The sequence below is a fragment of the Apis florea genome, unplaced genomic scaffold (assembly GCF_048593485.1).
Source record: "Apis florea isolate Af1SG1 unplaced genomic scaffold, ASM4859348v1 contig_3585_pilon, whole genome shotgun sequence".
NCBI lineage: Eukaryota > Metazoa > Arthropoda > Insecta > Hymenoptera > Apidae > Apis > Apis florea.
The window spans coordinates 372,350-388,250 of NW_028256788.1; the positions used below are offsets into that span (position 1 = coordinate 372,350).

The 15,901-nt window shown below is 40.4% G+C and overlaps 1 protein-coding gene across 2 annotated transcripts in view; it reads right to left on the reverse strand.

Moving 5' to 3' along the window:
* Positions 1-5,405: 5,405 nt before the first annotated feature.
* The window catches only part of LOC147656593 (uncharacterized), a 251,152-nt gene continuing 240,656 nt past the window's right edge, over positions 5,406-15,901 (reverse strand). The window contains exon 4 of one of the 2 annotated variants that reach the window (XM_086914088.1): positions 5,406-6,060. The gene's annotated coding sequence lies outside the window, so the exon portion shown is untranslated. Of the gene's footprint in view, positions 6,061-10,121; positions 10,368-15,901 lie in introns of those variants that run through there. The other variant, XM_086914087.1, reaches the window with a different exon arrangement.

The following is a 15,901-nucleotide window of genomic DNA, read 5'->3' on the forward strand; positions in this document are numbered from 1 at the left end:
TCGTTTCATTTTATTCGACATCGAAATATCCATCATCCGATGTTCGAAAAACCGAGAAAAAACCTTCTTCTCCCCGATCCACTCCGCTCAATATCAATTTGTAAAACACAGCTCTCGGAACCGATCCGTTCCACGGGGCCTCGTATAATCTCGCGCAATTACGGTGTACAAGCGATACGATTATCACGAGGGGATGGCCAACCGACGGAACCACCGATGGAATCCACTCTCGGATGATCCGGCCCGGACGAGATACCGACGAAAATCGAGAGAGAGAAAGAGAGAGGAGGAAGCAAGAATAAAAACGTACAGTAATCGTGGAGCACTTAGTACCATTTCGGCTGGTACACGGGCAGGTGGAGGAGGGTTTTGGCTCGTGGTTCAACATGTTTCCCGGACGAAACTGGAAAGGGCCCCGTGTTCCAAGCCAAGGAGGATGCGCTTTATCGCTCGTCTCCTGGGCGAGCATTTGTCCCTGAGTGCCGTTTATCTCCACCGGTCGGTCCCTTGGTAATGCCTGTAACCTAACACTGTCCTGGACGAGACAGATAATAGGACGAAGGCGTTGGCGAGGTTACCACGAAAACACAGGACGACACCGAGGCGAGCGAGAGAGAGAGAGAGAGAGAGAGGAGAGGAACATGGTATCCTTTACGCCCGGAGAGACGAATACCGAGCTCGTTCCAGCCTCGTGTAATGGATATCAGATGATGGCGGACGATCGGTGTGCGGAGGTGTGTCAGAAATGTTAGCGGGGAAAAACTGGTACCTGTAAATGGTGATCCTTGTTGGCCGAGTCGCGGCGAGATAAACCACCAGGGGAACGCCTGGGAGGTAGAGGACGCGCCGCGTGTGGATTTCCGTTTTCGATTTAATGAGCGATCGTAAATTGATTCGCCCCGGTGCCGGGGTTATGCCTCGGATATTGGATATTGGTATTTGGGGAAGGATCGAGGCTATTTATTATCGGTGGAGGGGCCAACGGGTTCTTGGGGAGGGGGCGTAATTTGGTTATACTTTCGACCGAGCTATACTTTCGTTTACTCTTTCGAGCTGTAATAATACGCTCCTTCTCCAGGATCAGGTTTTTAAGTGTTGCGCTAAGTAAAGTGAGTCTTGCGATCCGAGAGAAACGAATTAACCGTTGATCCACCGATTGACCTTAAATACTTGTTGTTTTAAATAGTTGTCGGGAATAGAAGGGTGGAATACGATGGAATTTTTAAATTTTAGAGATACAAAGTATCCTTGCACGAGATATATTATAAGAAAATATAATCGTGTAAAAAAAAGTCGTACACGGTTACGTTCTAATTTCTCCATCTGCCGTTCCAAGAAAGCGTCGGTACGTCGAAAAGTGGAATCCGCTTAAAAGAATTTATAAAGAAAGAGAGGGAGGGAGGAAGTTAAAAAGATATCACATGGAATGGTACACAATCGTGAATCGCGCAATCCCGAGCAAGGATATTTATGTACGTATTTTTTCTCCAGAGGATCCCTCCCCCTCGAAGACCAGGATTAAATCCCAAGATTAAGCACGGTGTAACAGATCCGAGAGGATCATGGCTGAGATGAACTTATGCGACTCACGAACGCGAGACGGTCAAATTTAAATGCGTCGTGGCTGGTTCTGGTATCGAGGAGACAGGTCACGTTCGCCTGGGGAATCCTTTTCTGAGATTTCGTTCCGTTCTGGATTTGGTACGGGACGGTTTCGTGTTGGCCGGAACACGAGTGTGCCACGCTTGAAAACCAAGGAAATATGTAGCAGCATTAATCACGGTAAAGGAAAACGTCGTTGGACGTCGTCAGGACGTTTTGAAAGCGATGCGTTTTAAATGAAAATGGCCGATCGACGAACAATGGACGTTTCTATTTAGTCCTGGGAATGGAAAACAACCTATTCCAGATACGTATCGTGATTCTTTTCAAGCTCGGACTACGTGTCGAGTATTATATTGCTCTTTTCACTCGCCTTTCTGCTCTGGAAGATAATTTTTTCTTCTTCTTCTTCTTTTTTTTTTCTTTTTTCTAAACGATGAATTAAACATTTGGACACAAGGAAAGAAGAAGTTGTATTTTCGGTGAATAATTCAACTATTGGACCGAAGTGAAATTGTTTATTTATGAGAGATGGAATTGGAGAGATCTAATAATAGGTATAAAATAAATTGAAAAGTTCTCGGGAAAATATTTTCACAAGAGAAGCAAAGTCTTCGAATATTTCGATATTCACACCTGTCGCACGATCCTTCAACGTTTCCTTTTACCCGTTCCTCCATTTAGATGATCGAAAAGGAGAAACCGCATACAGGAAAAAAAATCAAATCTTTATCATACCGCAAAAGTCAATCTCTCATACTATCAATCGACTCGTTTAACCGAACCGATTCTCTTGGGTATATACATTTTCCTTTTTTTTTTTTTTTTTTCCTTCCAATTTCTCTTTAGAGGGGATAAGATTTCCTGTTTACAGGGGTCTCATTAAAGGCCGATGCGCAACGAGGAATAAGGTACATCGCGACAGGTGCTTCGTGGTCGGGCAGATAAACTGAAACTCGAGATCCAACCTGTTAGTATCGAACGCAAAAAGAGAGGATCTTTAATACTCGAATGAGGTTGCATGAACCGCGGAATGCAGCATATATTCCTCTTCGTTCTAATCGTTCTCGTGCGTACAGGTTGATTCCATCCAAACCACTTTATCATCGATTAAATATCGTGTCGATGATGGATCACGTGTAGGATTGACAACACTCGATTCATTGGTTATTTATAATTGATAACCGTCTGTTTCTTCGGATTTGAGGAATTTAGAGTTAAGCAGGTACGTAACGATCGAGGATTTCTGTCAAATGTAAATTATAATCGATAATAGATAGAAAGGTATGATTTATGTACGATTTTCGTTTAAAATTTGTTTATAATTTGAAGTGATTTTTATAGATAGTAATTTCTTTTTTTTTTTTTACGATTAAAAATTTTTAATCACAAATGTGATATTGATGTTGTGTTAATTATTAATAAATATTATTTGTAGAAAATATTACTTATTCTGTAGAAGAACAATATGGAGTACGATTCGAACAGATTCATTAACCAGTTATCTAAATGCAACAGTACATTCGATATTAATGAACCAACTGTATTCGGGATATTTCATACATACTTTCCAATTAAATCAACTCGCTCCTGGTATTATTCCAATTTTACTAAATTCACGTTCTACTGTAAAATAACCATTTCTATTCATCAACCAATCAAATTGCAAATTGTTCAGATTTCTAAAGCAAATCAATTCCATTTCATCTTGCGCAGTGTACTTCTCACCATTTTCTTCTCAAACTTCACTAACAACTAAATTTTTCGTATAATATTTAAGAAAAAAAAAAAGGAAGAAAACACAAAATTTTCTTTCAACCCTTTCTCGAATTTAATTAGAAAAAATACCTTATCAACATTTTACTGAACATTCAAATTCGAAAGAATTTACTATCGAATTTATTATTCACATTATTCATCGTGTTGTGACTCGAGGAAGAAATTTTGCGAGCTTCCAAAATCAATAATGATCGATGAAATTCTCGATCGTTTAACAGAGATCACGATCGTGAAGAGTCATCTGATAAAACTAATGTTATCCTCGAGGATCGCGACCGATTCGTTTTCCACCGAATGATCTCGAGCGAAACAGCCAGCGAGAGATTCCGATATCGAATAATTAATCGAGAAGAAGCATTTAATTTATAGCCATCTCGTCGTGCAAGCTGTGGAAAATTCTTTCCGCGTATCAGATTTCACGATACTTGTGTAAATTATTGCACACTTATTGAAAGACATTTCTTTCTTTCTTCTTTTTTTCTTTTTCTTCAGAATTCTTTTTCGAGAAAGAAATTCGATCGAACTGTTAAGTTTGGAATTTTGTACAAATTAGGAAAAATTATGTGCTCTATATGGAGTTATCAAGAAATTCTAGAAATCACCATTTTCATTTTTTCTTTTTTTGTGAATAGCATTTCGCTATAATCATTCGATATTTTATTTTATATATTAAAAATAGTTAAGCACGAGAGTCACAGGTTATTAATCGTTTTTCTATCCAGCGAATAGTCTTATGTTTGTTCGATAAATGTTAAATGTTCTAAGATCAGCCATCTTGATTCGATAAAACCATGTCTTACTATGAACGCCAAATTTGATTACCATGAATCAAACAGAAAACGATTTTTCTAGTTGAAGAAGTTGGATTTTCTAGTTGAGCTGGATCTTATGTCCTCCTTATGTATCGGTTATAAAATCATCGCACAACTTATTGACGGCAAAGCTGTCGAGATGAGGTAACAAAATATTGAAGTGAACCGCGATAGAGAAAACTTACTGCAGAACATTCAGAGTTTTTAATTAATTTAATGATGTTTTTTTCAATTGGTATCAAATTTCGAAAAGATTTTGGAAAATAGATGTGAAATTGTGCAATATATAACGAAATATATATACATGAAAAATTTATGTTTTCGTGTTTAATCGTCAATAAGCATTGAGAAGAAGTATGCATCAATATACAAGCCACGGCTATCATGTTGAAAGGCGGTATGCAAGAAGTAAATAAATGATCGTTAATAATTAATACTTCGTTCGATTATGATCGTCGATTTTTTTCTTCATAACGAGTAATTTATTGCTGGTTGTAAATTGTCTAAGGGTAAGGTTTCAAGAATTTACGATGAAAATTTGTACGAAGTTCTCGATTTCCATCAGTGAAATTCATTAATGTAAATTATTGTAATAAATTGCACGAAGAAAACAATTTTTCGATTAATCTATGTAAAAAAAAAAAAAAAATCTAATGAATTATAGAACGTTAATTTTGAAAATATAATATTATTGTATAAAATAAATTAAATTGCGGGTATTGATGTGAAAATTTTTGAATGACTCAATTTAACGAAAACAAGTAATTAGCATTTAATTGATATGCACACAATACGCGTTCTTCGTGAAGTTTCTTACGTGTATCTTCCGCACATCTTGCATATTTCCCACTGCTCTGCGATGCAAATGTGATACTGCACACCATACTTCATAATTTCTTCTTTAACCTCAGGCATCTTGAGATTCTAGCACGTGATAACATTCGTAATGCATCAAAGAGTATGCGGTAAGTGAACCCGGTGGTTCCAGACCAACGTTCTTACAACACTTGAAGGAATTTGGAATTTCTTCATGTCGTGAATTCACGAAGAATTTAACATCCAAACGATAATTAATGAAATTTGATTATCAGGTGAATTCTGAATATCTATAATTAATAATGATGGATGAAAAATTCGATATTCATTATTCTTCTAAAAATTTCCACTTAATCATTTCCATTTTTTCATCACATTCTAAAATTAAATTCGTTATTTAAAATTAAAATTGATATAATTTACCAAATCATAATGATTTCTTATAATTCTATAAAAATATTAATTGAAATTTCATTATTTCATTTCTTCGTTATCGCTAAAATTCACACCTTTTCAGAAAACAAAATATTTCTTCTTTTCTCTACGGAATAAATCCCTAAATTCGAGTAAAAGTAGAAAAGAAAAAAAAAAAAGGAAACGTCTATGTCACCTATTCCTTGTTTGATACTTGACACCCGACTAGAAACTGTCGCGCCAGGCGTGAGGTCGCATCCTGCCTGCCATCGGTTCAGAAACGCTTAGAAACGATTCAACGCGGCTTCCACACTCGCCACCCTGGTGACAGATCGGAAACGGACCTGCGGAGTGCGTCGACTCGATAATGGCCGTCCCCAAAAGTGGCTCGCGGCGTTCGAGTACCCGGAAATCTTCGATTGCCTCTCGATAAATGACGGTGAAAGAAGCGCTTCCACACGTGACCACTTGAGATATTTCGCAAGTTCCCTTTTGCCTCGGATTCCACCGCTTCCTTTTCTGTCGTCACGGGGAAAAGGCACCGACCGGTGCCTGCAGATCCTCCACTTCGAGTACTTCATTGTCTCCGGACAACTTGGTATTTCCTTTAACACGTTTCGATGGAGCGGATGAAATACTGGTAGCACGTGTTTCCCCAAAAAAAGAAAAAGAAAGACTGTTATCAAGTGCTCGATTGTCGTAAGAAGAGATGTTCTCGTTGAGTCGAATTTGTTGGCTGAGAAATGCCAGACGATATCAATTAAGGAATTACACTTCTTCAATGGGATTGAACACTTCTGGAAACTAATTTGGAGAGATAATTTTTCTCTAAATAATTAGAAAATATTCAGAAAATTTCCAATTTCTCAGTGATTGAAAAATTAAAAACCGTTATTTCTTCTAATATTAGAGTTCGAAAATATTGAGGAGAAAAATGTTGAAAATCTAAGCAGAGAAAGGAAATTGGCAATCCTCCTTCATCCTCTCGGAATTAACTCGGTACCCAGAATCCGAGGCCTCTGGGAAAGAGAAATCTCGTCGGTGTGCGAAATACGAAAACGATGGCCAACATATTGGCGCCGTTGTAACAAATGGAGGATTCCGCCCACGTAGCCCCACTTCCTGTTTCAAAACGTAACCAAAGGATATTTATCTATTTCTCGAGAACCCTTGCCTAAAGCAACACCTAACGCAACGAAAAGGGGCGCCTACAGAAACCTGTGTATCTTCCTGCACATCTACTTGTCTAAAATTCAAAACATATCCCCCTGTCCTGTTCCAAACCTCGTGCCAGGATATAGGAGTTTACAAACTACCTGCACGTCCCGTTCGAATACCGGGATCTCTGACACTCTTTCCAATTCTTATCTCGTGACATCCTCTTCCGAAGGATCCTCCGTTACGACGCAATCCTCTTCACGCTCTCTCAGAGTTTATCGGTTTCTCTCCCTCCCTCCTCTCTCTCTTTCTCTCTCTCTTTTTTCGACTTTTTACCTGGGGAGAGCAGCTGGCGCGATCGAATCACCGATTGGTCGGGTGACGAATTGGGTGTGCGTCTTACGGTTTTTTTATGCTTTTAACGTCGACTTCGAAACGGTTCGGATTCATCGTTTAGTCACCCTGGGTGAAAACAAAATTCGTCACGACTGGTTATTGTCTCTCCTGTCTTTATCTTTTATCTTTATGGATGGGGATGGAGTGTCTTTCTTAATTTGAAATTTCCATTTTGAAAGAAAGAAAAATTAATTAAGCGATTTTTGTAACGATTTTCGATTATTTTCGTCGCTTTACTTATTCTTTATTCTTCGAGATTTCTCAATCTGCTGTATTTCGAACGTCTCAATGTCACGGAATTTACATTTTCTTCCCGCTATTGACAGTTATCTTGCCTCCGAATCTTCACGTCCGAATCTCTTCACCGACACCTCTCAATAATACTGGAAAGAATTTTCCAATAACCGTTTCGAGCTCCCATTTGAAAGAATATTTTGAGAATCTCACTCTACACAAGGAATAAAGAAATACGCGATCCTTCTTTGGTGAACGATAATTTCGTAATGTCCCGAGACAAAAATATTCAATAAAACAAAAAAAAAATTAGGCCAATATCCTTCGACAATCAGAATCTGACGGTTCTGAATTCAAATCAAGAAAAAGAAGAAAAAGCCCAAGATTCTCGTTAAATGGAAAATGATCCGGACAAACAGAGGCGCGGTGAAATATTACCATTATTATACCGCGTCCAGCAAAGAGCAGGCATCCTTTCCAGAGCGGGTTACAATTTTACGAGGGCCCTCGTCCACCCACGTGGCCCCCACGTGTAATTCTCTTCCTCTCCCGTCTCTCGTATTCTTCACTGCGATATAACATAAACTGGATCAATCCTGGTCGGATCCATTCGTCTCTCCCCCTAAATCTCATTTTCGACGTATCCGCGCAGCGAAGAAACGATCCCGTTATTAATACGAATCGTGTCTACCGTGTTCCACACCGTGGCCCAATAATGGAACGATGATCACGAGGCGGCGTGCTGCGTGCTCAATCCTTCTCTACACCCGCCAACTTTACGAGCGGATTATTCGAACGCCCACAGGAAAGGAACGGTGGCGTTTACTCTCCGCCACGCCACCGCTTATTTTCGTGCTTAAGCAGATGGCAGAAGCCGTCATCGTGGTCCCGGGGGTGTACTAGTCGTTCAGACGGGTCGAGAAACGTTTCGGCGACTACGCGTCCCGCATTCAGAATTCCGATTTAAACGAGGCTCGTTGTAAGCAATGTGACGCCTCCAACTTCGTGATCCCGTCCGTCCACCCACTCGTGGGGGGTTTTAATTGAAAATTTTGCTGGAAAGTTTGAGGAGTAATTGATGGCCGCTACGCGCCTAGAATACGTACAAGTATATAATAAAGGAGAGGCGAGAAGAAGGAAGAAATCGTTTAGAACAACGAATGTTGGATTAAATTAAATGAGAATAAATATAATTATAACATACAATTATTAAACGAAACGACACTTTGCAAAGTAAAAATCCATTCGAATTACATTATTATATAATCTCTGACCTAACGAGCCTAACCTCTAGATTACCATCCAAAATCGATTAACCATCGATCCACTCCTGAACCTTCGACTCGTCCCTTCAACCCACAGATCCGCGAACCAGCTCGCTCATAACCACCCCCATAACCCATCCGAGATCCCGGTAATAGAAAGATCAAGGAGGTCGCGCGCGTGATCCTCGCAGCCGTATCTCTGCCCGGCCCACGCGATCGCCTGTGAGTCGCGCGCGACCACCTCTCTCTCTCTCTCTCTCTCTCTCTCTCCTATTTTCGTAGCAAGACGGATGTCAGGAGGCGAGAAGATCCCCGTGAGATCCATGCCCGTGTCAAGACACGGTGGAACGACGTTGGGGACAAGGAAGAGGGGAGGGGCGAGGCGAGGATAGCATGCCGAGGAGGAACGGGGTTGGAACACGTCCGGAACTGAGGGAGAGAGAGAGAGAGGGAGCGACACCCACGCAGGTGGGACCACACACGTCGGCCCCGTCATTTGTTGGACACCGCATGGGCATGTCGTGTTCCACGGACACGGGGTACACAGCATTGTACACTTCTTGGCGCTGTCCCGCGGCGTGTCGTACCTCCACCACGGCCCCGTGCAACTTTATGGTCCGAGCGGATTGCGTGCGACTCGAATAGACATCGACATGCAGCGCCGCGCGTCAGATGTGAACTACATAGAGGAAGAAAGAAAAAGGGGGAGGCAGTGAGAGAGAGAGAGAGAGGGAGCGGTTCCTCGGTGAGCGTGGAGGAAAGGCAGATAGAGGAGTATTGGGTGTAATTGGAGGGTGAGATATACGAGTAGTAAGGGTTTGATGAATGGGAGTGTTGGTCTTGGGTGATGGGGTCTTGGGTGTCGTTTTTTTTAATTAGAATGAACAGGATATGCGGTTGGATACTCGGTTGGCCGAGTGATGGGGGGTAGTCGGTTTCGCTTCAGGGTAATTTTTGGGTGGATTAGGGATGGGGGGTTAGGGAGGTTGATATATTGTCGCGTTTGCCACGCTTTGTACTCTCTTTTTTACTTTGTGGATGAACTGATAGATGAATTTCGAGGGGGAAGACAAATCTTTGAAATTTTCTCTTGTTTCGGTCGCTCGTTATAAACTATTTGTTACCTGTTCTTTTTAAGTGTCTGGAAGATAGATACGATAGGAGCAAGTACACGTTATACGAATTAATTATTCGAGTAACAAATTTTTTTTTCTTTTCTTTTCTAGTTCGCCCTTTTCCTTCTCTGCACCAATTTCTGAGATCGTCGAAACAATTCCGCGCTTGACAAAGAGATCGAGTGAAATCATGCGATCCCGCGAGCGCAATTGAGAAGAAACGCGAGAGCAAAGGAAAAGAAAGGAAAAGAAAACTCGAAAGGGGGGAATGTAGCGAGATGGATGCCGCGCGCAAACTTGACCCCTGGGATACGTTATTGATGGCGCTGCACCGAGAATAGTGACTAGATGGTAATTTTCGAGGGGGACAAAAAGGGACGATGATAATGGATACGCCGCGATGATTCCCGCAGGATCAGCGTATTTTTGAAGAATGCTGGATCAGCTGATCAACCGATTTCTAGAGATAGAACGATCGATAATTCGAATCGGAGAAGAAAGATAATTCGACATTATGCTCGATCTTCATATAAAATTTGAAATTGATTATATGTTCATATATCAGTTTATCAATAATGAACGATTCGAACAAAGTTATATCGAATACCACAATGAATAAGATTTGCATGTGAATGTTCTATCGGTTGAATTGAAATACGATTTTTCTACTCCAATTCTCAGACTTCCATCTATTTCCAAAATTGGAAAAATTCCTTTGTGGTTGACAGTTTTGAGGAGGTTCGATATATTCGAATTTTCCGGATGGCATAAGGGCACTGAAACAGAATAAAGTGTATTGAAGTTGAGATAGTAAGAAATAATTCGAGATTCTTCGAAAAGTAATATTATTCGATCCAACAGTTTTTCCATCGATATAAAAAACAATACAGCAAGTTTGGAAATTTCTGATCAGATATTATTCGATTCTAAAATTACGAAACAAATAAGAAATTTAATTATCTCTTTGCATTTCGATAAAATGGAATGAAAGAATCATCGGATACATTCAGCTGTCGTTACTTTGAGCTCAACGTTTTCGCTTAACAAACGAGTCACGAATCCTTCGATAAAGCGGGCGATTAAATTCAACAGAAATTAAATTAGTTAAGAATCTTCGTTTTTCAAATTCGATCTCTTTCGGCCTTTTAAATTGCAGTTTGCCGTCCATCATTTTATGGGACGATGCACGTGAAAACAGTGCAGTCAGACGAATGGAAGTCGAGGGAAGATCAAAAGATCTCTTGACGGCCACAACTGATAAAATCGAGAGTGATGCCGCTCTTTAACGTCTAACGCGCACGAAATTGCGCGGTCCCTGCATTAAATTAAACACGCCACTGTTGAAACACATGCGGTTTCGGCTAGTGAGCAACAAAGAAATTGAACACATTGAAGAACGCGTGAAATTTTTTATCTTTCTGATTATCGTATTATTTAAAAATAGATAATTTATAGAAGAAGAAAAATTAGAGACAATAAATCGCGAATGAAATGAGATTGACAAGAGTGCTTGTGATTCATGATTCAAAATCAAAAAAATACTCAAATCCACCAAGATTCAATCAAAAAAAGATCAATTCGAGGACATTGTTATTATAAAAATCAGAAGCATCGCCTAATCGTAACGATCTCAAAGTATCCAGGATAAACAGCAAATTCTACAACGTCCACTCTATTCCAAAAAAAAAAAAAAAAAAAGGAAAAAAAATACCATCTTCGAACACCTTTTCGCAAATCTCTTCGCCACCATACCTCTGAAAATAGGAAGACGCGGCGACCATTCCGGATATATTTAGTAAATTGGAACATAAATTCACCGACGTCCGTCCCCTTCAAAATCCCGAGGAATTTCTGTGGATGGAATGCGGCAAAGGCATTGGACGCGTAAAAAGCGTAAGCCAGAAGCGTCCTCCCCTCTGGTCGGAGGGGTGGAGCAGAAGCGGAGGACCCCCTGTTTCACGGTTCCCCTCGATCAAAGTCGACGGAAGACCGGGAGCGATCGTTCGCCGATCCACGCACCAGATATCCATCTACAATGATGTTAAGGACCGAAGGAGCGGGGCATTTGTAATCCAGCGAGAGGCTCGCGACCCCGTGGAAGGGGGCCCAAGGCCCAATTTATATATTGCGTCCCCGAGACGTGGCCGATTAATCCTGCGGGAGTCGCGGGACCACCCAAGTGTGGCTAACACCCTTTCGCCCCTTGTGGGGCGACGCCTCGTTCCACTCGAAATGGGGGCCCTGGCTTAACTAAAACGCACCACGTTCCAGCTGCCGCCGCCACACCGCCTCTTCTTTTAGGGAGATCGGCTTTAATCGGGAGACCCACTTGGACGTCGCGTGCTCGCGACGAAAGGAAACGTCAGAAACGTTTCTAGGTTAGACGGGGGTCGGGGGAATTGGGATGATGGAGGTAGAGATGGGTTTCGAATCGTTTCTCTCGACGAGATTATGGGAGGTCTGAAGTTTTTTCTTTTTCTTCTTTTTTGGAGGGGGGGGGGCGGACGAGATTTCTTTTCTTTTTTTTTTGCTCGGTTTCTTATTCGCGTTTGTGGAGAAATGGGGGTGGGGAGGGGGAGGAGAGGAGGAGGTTTGGAGATTGATTCTTTCTGCGATGATTCCGTGAGAATTGGATCAGATTTAGAGAGGAATAACTTTGGTATTATATGGTGTGTTATAAATTTCTCTTATCGAATAATTTCGTTATTATAATATATTAAAAACAATTAATCGTTAGAGGTTAATATCGCTTCATTAAAAAGAATTTAATTAAAATCTCTGATGGATGGAATTGTTAACGTTTATTCAGAATGTTTCAAAATAATTCCACAAAGATCGGCATTGTCCGTTACAATACCGTGATATTGTACACCACGGCGAACAAAATTAAATAATAAAAGAAAAGAAGAAAGTAAGCGAGGACCAAGTTGAAATTGATACGTCGTCTCCCGTTGATTTTCGCACGGAATCTCTTCCCAGAGACAGATACGCTTCCCACCTACGACCGGGCGTCATTATGATAATATTTCGCGGGCCCACGACTTTTTTCTCATTACGCCATCGAGGCAAGGTGAGGGGGAGAGGGCGCCTCGGTCCCGTCCGCTAATTTGAATATTGAGTTGCGGGGGTGTCGGTAACGGGCAGCTGCACAACTCGCATAAAACATAAAACGTCTGTGGAAGCGTTTCGCATCTCTCGGGACGTGGGTGCTCGCCTCGAATGAGAGAATGCGCGCGCGCGCGCGCGCGCGCCAAGTCCAACGGACCAGGATCCAACGACGCCCCGAAGACAAAACGCGCTCGCGTGTCCCGAACAAATTCCTCGAAGCGAGTCTAAACTCGTTTGCTGCTTTGATGGACGAGAAACAACGGCCAGATGCTCTTGAAAGGTCCACTTGACCGCGAAGTGGAGAGCCACTCCGGTGTGAAAATTCGCCGTACGATTGCGGTTATGGTGGAACTTTTTTTTTCTCTGTTTCTATTTTTTTTTTTTTTTTTTTAACTTATTGTGGATTTAGCGGCGTTGAGAAAACCTCTTGAACATTTTACGCGAGATAGAATTGAATGAGAAGGGATTAAAAGAGAGAATAATTTGAAACGCGTTAGAAGAAGAATATTTTAAAGACGTTCATTTATATTTTTGAATCTATTTAATCTGGCAATGTGTTACGATTTAATACGGAAAATCAGTCTTAAAACGATGTCTGTTTTTTTAGGATTTTTGTATTATTATATTTTGTAATTTTGTTTAGAATATTCGTTGGTAATTATAACATTTTTTTTTTTTCTTTTTTGATAAAAGTAAGTGTGTTTCTAGGTAATTTATATGTGTTGTAGGTTAAGGTTAGGGTGGGTTTATCTTATAGGTTAATCAGTTTTCCTGGTTTGTAATATAAGACTGTTTGAAAGACATCTTTGTAAGGTTTGTAGGACAGTTGTCACAGATATCTTTGAAATGTCCATTAGATGTCACTGCATTTGTTGAGAGAGATATCGAATATAGATGACAGTCATGACTTGATATTTTAACGAACACAACAGTGCTCGTTAATTAATCGTATTGTCAGTTTTCATCTTTCACTTTACATTTTTTATCTTGGCAATTATTGTTGAAATATTATTTAAATAAAACTAAATCAAACGCTAGATTTGAAAAATATCTCTAAATATAAAATTCTTTTGAAATTTTTCAACTTGACATATCGATTGCATCGATACGATATAAAAAAAAAAAAATAAATAAATAAAACCAATGAAAGGCTTTTAAGCGCTTTTATCAACGACACAATCATACCTAGCTCGTTTTATCGAGAGTTAATCGAATCATCGATTAGTGAAATTGGCATTCATTTTTACGAGGTGTGGCTAATCGACACCTTCGAGGCCCATCGCGTCTTAATGCTTCTCATCAAACCTGTTCGAGCTCCAACAGTCGCACACAATCACACGTGTGTGTAGGAATATTCTGTGCATTATGAGGTCAAAGTTCGACTAACCATCCACTCTTCTAACTATATACACCTGTTCTTTCAAACCTTTCCAAGAAAAATCGTCGTGAATTTTAAGAATCGCTTCTACCTTCCTCTTTAATATTTATCGAATAATATAAGTCACGCGTCAATCACGTTTGCTTTAAAAGCAAAACTTGTCTTTTTATCTTTTCTCGGTTATATGGATTGCTAAGCGTTTAAGACGATTGAATTTAGATATAAAGTGAAAAATTTCGTTATTTCAAACCAGTTTTTATTCCATGGAATTTCGTATTTAAATCCTTCCTTTCAAAGTGTATGAAATAAGATCGGAAAAGTTTCTTAACCTTTTCAATCTCCTTTATCATAATCTAATTTGTCGTAAGCAATGATACCTCTAATACACATCTATTGAAAAGAAATTATACATTATATCTACAATTACAATTAATCAAAACTAACCCAGCTACGTTCTTTTTATCGAAAAGCCTCGATGTCCTAACCTCACTTTTAACACAATCCTACGATATGTACGAATGTCAATTACAATACTCCATCAATTATATTTAATTACATAATAATTAAGAATCAAAATAACTAACTCAGCTACGTTCTTTTTATCGAAAAGCCTCGATGTCCTAACCTCACTTTTAACACAATCCTACGATATGTACGAATATCAATTACAATACTCCATCAATTATATTTAATTATATAATAATTAAGAATCAAAATAACTAACTCAGCTACGTTCTTTTTATCGAAAAGCCTCGATGTCCTAACCTCACTTTTAACACAATCCTACGATATGTACGAATATCAATTACAATACTCCATCAATTATATTTAATTATATAATAAAGATATATAAGAATCAAAATCATCTTATTTTCAATCCGGGGTATAAGAATTCCCAGAATCCAATAATCTGTCGAAACTGGTGGTCGTCCCCCTTGAAACAAAGAAAAGACGGTAAAAATTCCCCATAAATCCCGATTTAATCGAATTCGACGAAATAGAAGGAACGCTGTCCCTTCAACACCGGAAGCCTGGATTGCGAAACGAGGGGCCAGGTGAGGCGAAAATCGCGGACCAACCGCAGCCCGCAGTGGGATCGACCTCGATTCCGGTAAGGCCGCGCAAATATTATTCCTGGTGCCCGGTTGTCCACGGCCTCCCTAAGCGATGATACGGCTTTTGTCGTGAAAGGATTCCCACAAAGGGCCCAATCATTCAGCCCGGAACGTAATGAATGGGCAGCATTTACATACGAAGATGGCGAGTATCTTATTACAAGGGGAGCCAAAGGGGTGGAGTGGGTTGGCGGTTCAACCCGCGGCGAACAATGCGCGACCAAGGTGGTCGCGAAGGTAATGCCTCGGACGACGCGTTGCTGAAGACATGATTAACATCCGTTAATAAGATGGATGCGCGTGACGTCCATTGTTACGGCCGCTGACGTCGGCCGTGATTTAGATGCCTCGTTCCACGGGTTCAATCCTCACCTCCACCTCCCCCCTTCGCGTCTATGAGTCTCTATCAGCCTCTACGAGTCGCCGGAGTGATCGTGTTTGCCCACAGATTTCTTTCTTCGCGGATGAAGATGCTCGTTGACGGCGTTGCCGGGCCTTTGAGAACAGGTGGACACGGCCCATTGTCCCGTTCAGAAACGGTGTCGTGGTTCGTGTCTTATGGAAAGATTAATTAAGTTGACTGCTAGCTCGAAAGTTGATTTGGTTTCATTATTGGCGTTTTATTTGAGTGAATTTTTTTTTTTTTTTTAATAAAAGGAATGGAAACGAATTTAATTTTTCACTTCTATTTCTTCTTCCCAAGTTATCT